The sequence below is a fragment of the Lepisosteus platostomus genome, chromosome 16 (assembly GCF_059453375.1).
Source record: "Lepisosteus platostomus isolate fLepPlt1 chromosome 16, fLepPlt1.hap1, whole genome shotgun sequence".
In the NCBI taxonomy this organism is placed as follows: domain Eukaryota; kingdom Metazoa; phylum Chordata; class Actinopteri; order Semionotiformes; family Lepisosteidae; genus Lepisosteus; species Lepisosteus platostomus.
In genome coordinates this window covers 9603171-9612075 of record NC_142626.1, presented here as the reverse complement: position 1 = coordinate 9612075, position 8905 = coordinate 9603171, and positions in this window count along the sequence as shown.

The window sequence follows — 8905 nt, the reverse complement described above, 5'->3', positions numbered from 1 at the left end:
ATGTTGTTTGTTCCTGTTTTATCTGGGGTATGAATATAGCTGGAGCCACTGTGTCTAATTATTGAACTCCATATTACTACAGATATGTCATTCAAGAAATTCAGTGTGTCTGCGTTTCATTGTCTTCACTCTCAGCACCTGCACAAGGTCCCAGCTGCAGCAGTGCAGTCGCTGTGCAGTCCTGCTGAGGGAGGTTTATGTACGGCTGTGTAACAATGTGTGAACAGACCACCACCGTGGTAACTCTGGCAGTAATAATCTCCTGTATCTTCAGCCGGGACTCCAGTGATGGTCAGAGTCAAGTTAGTCCCAGATCCACTCCCACTGAAATGACTTGGGGTCCCAGAGTTTAGTTTATTTACAAGCTAAATCAAAACTCTTGGAGCTCCTTCAGATTTCTGATGGTATCAGGTCATGCGTTCACCTGATGAGCTACTGCAAACTGGACTGCTGGTTTTACAGCTCACAGTGACTGTCTGTCCTTGGAGAATTGATCTTACTGAGGGAGACTGAGTCACAGTAACCTGTCCACTGGACTCTGAAAGGAATAAGACAGAACAAGAAACACTGAAAGTTATACTAGAATTTTGTTCAAATATGTAGTACAATATTTGTTTACATATATCTTCCACAAAATCTTTCTGCTGTATATCATTCTTACCTTGAATGTAGAGAAAGACAACAGAGATGAAGATGGTAATGAAGGTCATTGTTGCTGTGGGTTCTGTTGCCATGAAGGGCAGCTCTCAGTCATGAAGTGTTAAACTCACAGGGCTATAAACACTCCCAGAGCACTGAAGCATGTGCTGCCAATGCAAAGTGTCTCTTCTATGCAAATTGGTTTCCTTGGTCAGTAAACCATAGACTGTTATTATAGCAGTTGCTCGGAGCAGGGAGATTTTTCTGAAGTATGAAAACAACCTTATTTTATACATATCTATATGACAAAAAGAATTATGATCTGCTTGCAGAGTGAAAGTTCAGTCTGCACCACAGATTGTCTTTCACTTATTGCAGATAAAAACAGTTGACACAGTAGCTACTATCTCTGCCTCACAGCACTTGAGCACTGGGTTGAATTCCTGTAGTGCTCTCTGCATGTCTTTTGTATGATTTCACCTGGTTCAAGTGGGTTTTCTCCTGGTGCTTTAGTTTCAGCCCACAGTCTAAAGCACATACAAGGCTTCTGGGAAAGTGGTTTGACAATGACCATGTTTGTTTCAGTGTCTGCCGTGTGGTGGACTGCTGTCACGTACTGTACAGGTTGTATCCTGCCCCGTGCTGTTTGCTGGCTGGGAGAGATTCTGGCTCCCTCCTGATCATGAATTGGATCAAGCAGCTAGAAAATGGATGGATGGAATATCAATAAAGTCTAACACCAAAACGTATTTTCAAATGACATAGAATGATAATCGTTAATCATCATGAGGTAAGAACTCATTTATTTGTATTTTCTTCCCTAAGCCCTAGAAAAACTTGTTGAGTGACTCAGTGCTGTCTTTATTCTCTGCAGTGTGGGACAGGGTGTAGTCAGAGGATTTTTACAGGTGTTACAATGCTTCCTCTTACCCCTGTGTGATCAAAGAGACCCCGGAGAGGAGGAGCACTCTAACATAAGAAGTGTAGCTGCTACTGGACTGGTGAGATGAGTGGGTCACAAGTTGTGGGCACACTCGAACAGAAGACAAGGGAGGACCCACTCCAGATCGCACTGTCCTTCTGCCGTCTCTGTATTAAAATATTTCCTGAAGAAATAAAGTTGTCCATGATTTTAAAAAAGGCATGAAATTATTTTTTTTAGTTTTGAATGTTTCAAAAAAGCATTTAGAAGATGCAAAAAGAAAGAGGACATTGTAGTGTGCTCTCTGAAGGCACCAGTTCTGTAGGGTTTGGACATTTACTGGGACAATTATTAATTGTAGCAGTAAATCACAAAATTGATTCTTTTGATGGCTTTAGAATCCAACCATGCGATATAACTCTCTGTTCATTCTTAAGGAAATGTCCACCTCTCCCACTGAGCCCCTGTGTGTCACTTGTCTCCAACTTGAACCTGAAGGGAACTTATACAGGGAGGGTCAGAGCTGCTGTCCAGGAAGGCAGTCTCCTGCCCCACTACAGGCAATAACACTCGACCACTGTTACACTACCATCAACGATACCTATCACTCTACTCCTTGTCCACCTTTCAGTCAATCAGATCAGCCATCTGTGCTCCTATTTCGTGTTTTCAGGCAGAAACAGAGCCCAGGAATGAATACGATACAATGTTGTTTTGCGTAACCTTTAGATAATTGATTTTAATACAATCTCCTCCTTAGATCTTATACAATCACTGTACAAAGCAACTGTGAGTGTCACGCCTTCATCCCACCACATTCTCACATGGAAGCGCACTCACGCTAATCACACTCCAGCCCCGAGCACATCTGCTAAACGACAGTGCTCCTGCCAATCAGCCAACCACGACACTCCATCAATCAGCGCACCTTCTCCCTCGCACAATTTGCTCAGCGGGTCATTCGTGACAGTGAGGGTCTTCTCAGACAACCTCTTACACCAAGTGCTCATTTAGGGGGCTGGTGTCCCCCAGGTGCAGCCAATCGCCCTAATTCCCTTGGGCTACTGTGAGACTTTATATTCCACAGACTTCCTCTCTCACACTCTCCTTCCTCTCTTTTCTCTACTCTCTCTCTATTCCACTCTATTCTTCCTCTCTCTATTCTGCTCTACTCTTCCTCTCTCACACTCTTCCTCTCCTATCTCTCTCTTTTCCACTCTATTCTTCCTCTCTCACACTCATCCTCTCCTCTTTTCCACTCTGTTCTTCCTCTCACACTCTTCCTCTCCTCTCTTTTCCACTCTGTTCTTCCTCTCACACTCTTCCTCTCCTCTCTCTTTTCCACTCTGTTCTTCCTCTCTCACACTCTTCCTCTCCTCTCTCTCTTTTCCACTCTGTTCTTCCTCTCTCACACTCTTCCTCTCCTCTCTCTCTTTTCCACTCTGTTCTTCCTCCCACACTCTTCCTCTCCTCTCTCTCTTTTCCACTCTGTTCTTCCTCTCTCACACTCTTCCTCTCCTCTCTCTGTGTTTTTCTCACAAGACTGACTGAGTGAGTGGGCGGAGCTTCGGTGTGTTTGAATCGTGTGGCAGTGTTTCTTCACTGGTTTTGTGTTTTTCTGTTTTTCTGTCTTTTTTGGAGGGATGAGAGAGAGATGACGACACGTGACACCGACGGAGGAAAACGCGTCCCAAGCGACAGCGAAAACTGTAGACACGGTGTGGGGAGGAAATGAATTATCATCTATAAAAATCCAGGAGGTGGTGAAGGGTCGCCTGCTACTTGTGCGAGTAGTTCTCGGGAAGAAAACCTTTGTTTTTATTAACGTTTACGCACCCACCGACGGCGGGGAGAGGGTCACCTTCTTCAGAGAGCTTGAGAATGCGCTGGCGACCTGCCAGCCTGAAGAGCTGGTCTTCCTGGGGGGTGATTTTAACTGCACAGAGAGCAGCACACTGGACAGGAATCACGCAGAGCCACATGGCCCATCGGCCAGGGAGCTGCGCAGGATCCTCGTCAAGTCTGATCTCACTGACATCTGGAGGAGATGTCATGGGGACACGAGGCAGTACACCTGGGCCCAGGTCAGGGGGAACACCCTCTCTCTGGCCAGGCTAGACCGATTCTACTGCCGTAAACATCATTACAGCATCGTCAAGCAGTGCTCCATCTGTCCAGTGGGCCTGTCGGACCACTGTCTCACTGTCTGCACAGTTGTTGTGCCATCAGCGAGGTCCTGCAGTGCCTACTGGCACTTTAATACCCAACTGCTTGACGATGCTCACTTCTGTGACTGCCTCGTGTTCTTCTAGCAGCAGTGGAGGAGTCAGAAAGCCCACTTTGTCTCCCTGAGGCAGTGGTGGGATATTGGCAAGGTGCAGATTCGCCAGTTCTGCCAGCAGTACACTGGAAGTGTCACGAGAGGTATCCGTGAGTCCATGAAGGCTCTGGAGAGAGACGCTCTGGAGTGTTGTACAGACAGGAGGCTAATTGATGACCTCCACACCCAAAAAGAATCACTCATTGGCCTTCTGGACACAAAAGTACAAGGAGCTCTAATAAATTCTAGGGTTCAGAGTGCATCACAGGTAGATGCACCGACTCACTACTTCTTCGGCCCAGAGAAGAAGCCGGGCCAGAGCTGGCAAATCCACTGCCTGCACTCGGAGACAGGGCAGGAGCTGCTTGAGGCCGGGCAGATCCAGGAGAGGACCATGCAGTTCTACAAAGCGCTCTTCTCCAGCGAGGCTAGGAGGACTCGGTCCTTGAAGACCTTCCACAGGTCCCCGAAGAGGAGAGGGCAGGGCTGGAGAGGCCTCTCTGCCTGGAGGAGCTCTCCACTGCACTCAGTGGCTTGAGCAATGGCAAGACCCCTGGCCTCGATGGCCTGCCGGCCGAATTCTATAGTACCTTCTGGGCTGTGCTGGGACCTGACCTGCTCGATGTATATTTGGAAAGTCTGGAGCAGGGGGACCTGCCACTGAGCTGCAGGAGAGCTGTTGTCACCCTGCTGCCTAAGAAAGGGGACCTGTGTGACATTAAGAACTGGAGACCTGTTGCCCTGCTGTGTGTGGATTATAAAATCCTGTCCAAGGCTCTGGCCAACAGACTGAGGGTGGTGCTGGGGTCCGTGGTGCACTCCGACCAATCGTACTGCGTGCCCGGAAGGTCAATCTTTGATAACATATTTCTGATTCGAGATGTTTTGGCTACCTCCAGACTATTGGGTTTAGATACTGGTCTCATTTCGTTAGACCAGGAAAAGGCCTTTGAAAGGGTTGAACATCAGTATTTGTGGAGAACCATGAGGTCCTTCGGGTTCAGCCCCGTCTTTGTTGCCATGATTCAGGTGCTCTACAGTGACATCTTCAGTGTGCTTAAGGTCAACTGAGGGCTGAGTGCTCCATTTCCAGTGGAGTCAGGCAGGGCTGTGTACTCTCAGGAATGCTCTACTCCCTTGCCATTGAGCCTCTGCTACATCAGCTGCGCCGGGTCATCAGGGGCCTGTCCATCCCGGGCTGCCCCGGTTCCACTGTCAAGATCACGGCGTACGCTGATGACAGCGGCTATCATCAGCCAAAGTAAACTGGGCCAAGAGTAGCGCCCTACTCCTGGGGGAGTGAAGCGAGATGGGTCCCCCAGTCTTGCCAGAGAGGCTCAGCTGGACCAGAGGGGGACTCAAATACCTGGGGGTGCATCTGGGGGACGAGGCCAGCGTGAAAAAGAACTGGGAGGGGCTCCTCAAAAAAGTGAAAGGTCGTCTGGAGCGCTGGCGCTGGCTGCTCCCCCAGATCTCGTACAGAGGCCGGGTTCTGATTGTCAACACCCTGGTGGCTTCGATGTTGTGGCATCACCTGGTGTGCCTGGAGCCACCAGCCGGACTGGTCGAGGAGCTGCAGGCCACGCTCCTCGACTTCTTCTGGGACGGACTGCACTGGCTGCGGAGGGGCGTCCTCTATCTGCCCAGAGAGGACGGAGGACAAGGACTCATTGACATCCGGAGCTGGGTGGACGCCTTTCGCTTGCAGGCAGTGCAGAAGCTGCTGTTCGGCCCAGCCTCGCTGTCCTGGAGGGAGCTGACCTTCACCCTGCTGCGTCGAGCAGGACGCCTCGGGCTCGACTGTGTGCTCTTCCTGATGGACACCAGTGGGGTTGACCTGTCTCCACTGCGCGTTTCCAGCGCAGTCTCCTGGAGGCCTGGCGGCATCTGCGCGTGCAGAGAGAAGAGGAGCTGCCCAGTCTATACTGGACACTCAGAGAACCATTAATACACAATCCACGAATGGACATAGAACCGGGCCGCTCCTTGGACATTACCAGCAGACTGGTCAGCGCCAACATCACACAGCTCCACCTCCTGCTGGATGTGGATCAGGGCTGCTGGTGCAGCATGGAGTGGGTGTGTGACGTGCTGGGACTACACTTACGGCGGTGTGTAGACAGGTTTCTTAGTCAGCTTCGCTCTGCTCTGCCTCTCGAGGAGATGCTGCTGGTCCAGGGTCTGTTTGAGGACCATTGCCTTCCAACCACACAGCCTCCTTTCCCTGGTCTGCTAGTGTCTCCTGCGCTCAGTCCCGGACCGACAGGATCTCTCCTTGAGCCCCTTGCTTCAGAGGAGAGGTCTCTAGCTGGTGTTGGGGGGACATGTCTGACTAGTTGTAACATCTAGACACCAGGCCCAGCTGTCCGCACTCCCTGACACTCCCTGGAGGGCTCGTCTGGGAGTGCCGGATGACGTCCGGCCTGCCTGGGGTAGCCTCTACAGATTTCCCCTCAACAAGAGGGCTGGTGATCTGCAATGGAGGGTCCTGCACACCATCCTGGGGGTCAACTCATTTGTGTCAGTTCTGGACCCAGCGGTGTCTGACGCCTGTCCCTTCTGCGCTCAGAGGGAGACGGTGTTCCACTGCTACATCGCCTGCCCCCGCCTGTCGCCGATGTTTGCCGTACTGATCCGGCTCTTCACCAACCTTGGCCTGGCCTTCAACGACGTTATTTTGGTGTTTGGGGTGGGTCGTACAAAAAAATATTGTTCGAATTTTTGTTTTATAAATCTCATAATGACCTCGGAACGTTTGAAAAGCTTTGGTGTTTTGGAAATGTCCTGTGCAGGACTGTAAATAATGAAAGAATATTATTCCAATTATGATTTTATTTTCTTAATTCTTAAAATGGGGTTTTAAGACTCTTGATTAATACTTTTGTTTCTTTTTTCTGTCAATAAAGTTTGATTGAACTCTCTCTCTCCTCTCTTTTCCTCTCTATTCTTCCTATCTCACATACTCTTCCTCTCCTCTCTCTTTTCCATTCCATTCTTACGTAGTGTGGTGCAGGTTCTTGTCCCATCCTGCTCTTGGTCCAGGTTGGAGGATTGCACCGATTCTGAGTCTTGTTAGCTGGTATGGATGGGTTTGGGGGTGTTGATACCAGAGTGGTTCAGGAGGGGGGTGCAGGTGTCTTGGAATTCAGGTTGGTTCTAAGTGTCTTGGTTACATCCATTTGTCTGTATAGATGAAAAAGCTATTAAAAAGCACCCCCCACCCATCTCGGTGGAAGTTGCCATGTTAAAAAAATCCTAAAAAGAGAATTAAACTTTCACACAACAAAGCATGACTGTGAAAGGGCAGGAGGCCTGCCTAGTGAGCACAACACTTGATTACTGTCAAAAAATCATAAAAAATAAAGAAATGTTCCACAACTCAAAGCAAGGTTGTATAAGGTTAGGGGAGCTGTCTGGTGTGTAAAACATCTGGTTGCAGCACTGTGGCAGTTGTGCTTGAAGAGCTATTGACTCGTGAATAGCACCCCCCTATCCCCATGTGCCGCCTGTCTAATGGTGCCATATTGAAAAAATCATAAAAAAAATAAAGAAAGGGGCCACAGCCACGGCAAGGTTGTATAAGGTTAGGGGGGCTGTCTGGTGTGTAAAACACTTGGTTTCAGCACTGTGGCTGTTGTGCTTAAAAAGCTATTGAGTCATGAAGAAGACCCACCTATCCCAGTGTATTGCATGTCTAATGGTGCCGTATTGAAAAAATCATTAAAAAATAAAAGAGGTTTCACAATCCAAAGCAAAGCTTGGAAAGGTCAGAGGACCTGCTTAGTGTGCAAAACACTTACTTGCAGCATTGTGGGTGCTGTGGTTTAAATGCTATTGGTTTGTGAACAGAATACCCTTATCCCAGTGCATTGTGCCAAAAGCACGAGAAAAAGAGATTCAGAACGCAAAGCTGTGTCAGTGTTCTGTGTACAAAGTTGGTTTGAACATCATGGGAGCTGTTTTTAATAAGCTGCTGAGTAAAGAATATTTTAAACTTCCTGCTGTCAGTAGTATTGTCAATATAGTTGACCCTTACCTGAATGAAAACAGGACGTAAGGGAAGGGTTTCAGAAATCAAACAAAGCTTTATTCCCGTGTTTACAGTCTGAGTATTTGGAGACTACGCTGTTCTGCTTCCTATGGTCATATATGGGTTTTTCGCACGAAGCCGTATTGAACAGTATTTCTCACCTTGTGAACGCGTGTACACAGAGGTCTCCTGGGTTCCAGTTAGTGCGTAATTATTCATTGACGAAAAACTGGAGGTTTAAAAAAAGATAATTATCTCACTGATAGTTTGATGTAGAGGCTGTGGAAATATCTACAAGTCTTGGTCTTTAAAATGCATTTGGTTTGAAGGCGTTCTGTGCTTCCATTCTGAAGATATGGACAAAAGAATATTCGTGCTTGGTAAAAAAAAAAGTAAAAAAAACGAAAAAGTGAAGGCTCAGAAAGCATTCACGATGTATTTTATAGACAAAGCAAGTGTTCTCGCAACTCTAAGAGGTTTTGTGAAAACGCTACAGGCGTGCCAAAATCATTTTTGAACTTCAAGCTAACTTTACCCCGGTGCCGCCCGTTCCCTCTGGGACTTCACTCTGTTTCCGTGTTCAACGCCATGAGCAACATGACTCACTTTCCAGGGGGAACCGCCTCGGAGACAGTCGTTCGCATTGAAGGTGCCTCTCTGAGCAGCGCGCTCCACTCCAGGGGCGCCGTGCCCGCAGCTGAGCCAATCGCCCAGGCTCATGCGCGCTCTTGGTCACAGAGGGGCTGTGATTTTCTCGAGAGGGCAGAACGCGTTTTGTGGTCTCTGACCCGAGTTATAGCGGCTGGGATTAATCTTTGGGAACGTGTGAAACCGGTCCTCGTCATCATTAGCGTCCTTGCCTGATGCTGCTCCTTCCTTTTAAGTATGAAACAGACTCATCCATCCAGCTGCCCGACACCACACGCAGGTTTCTGTCCTGCGAGAGACGACCCGAGCCAGCGGGACTTTCCGAACCGGCCGAACTCACAACCTG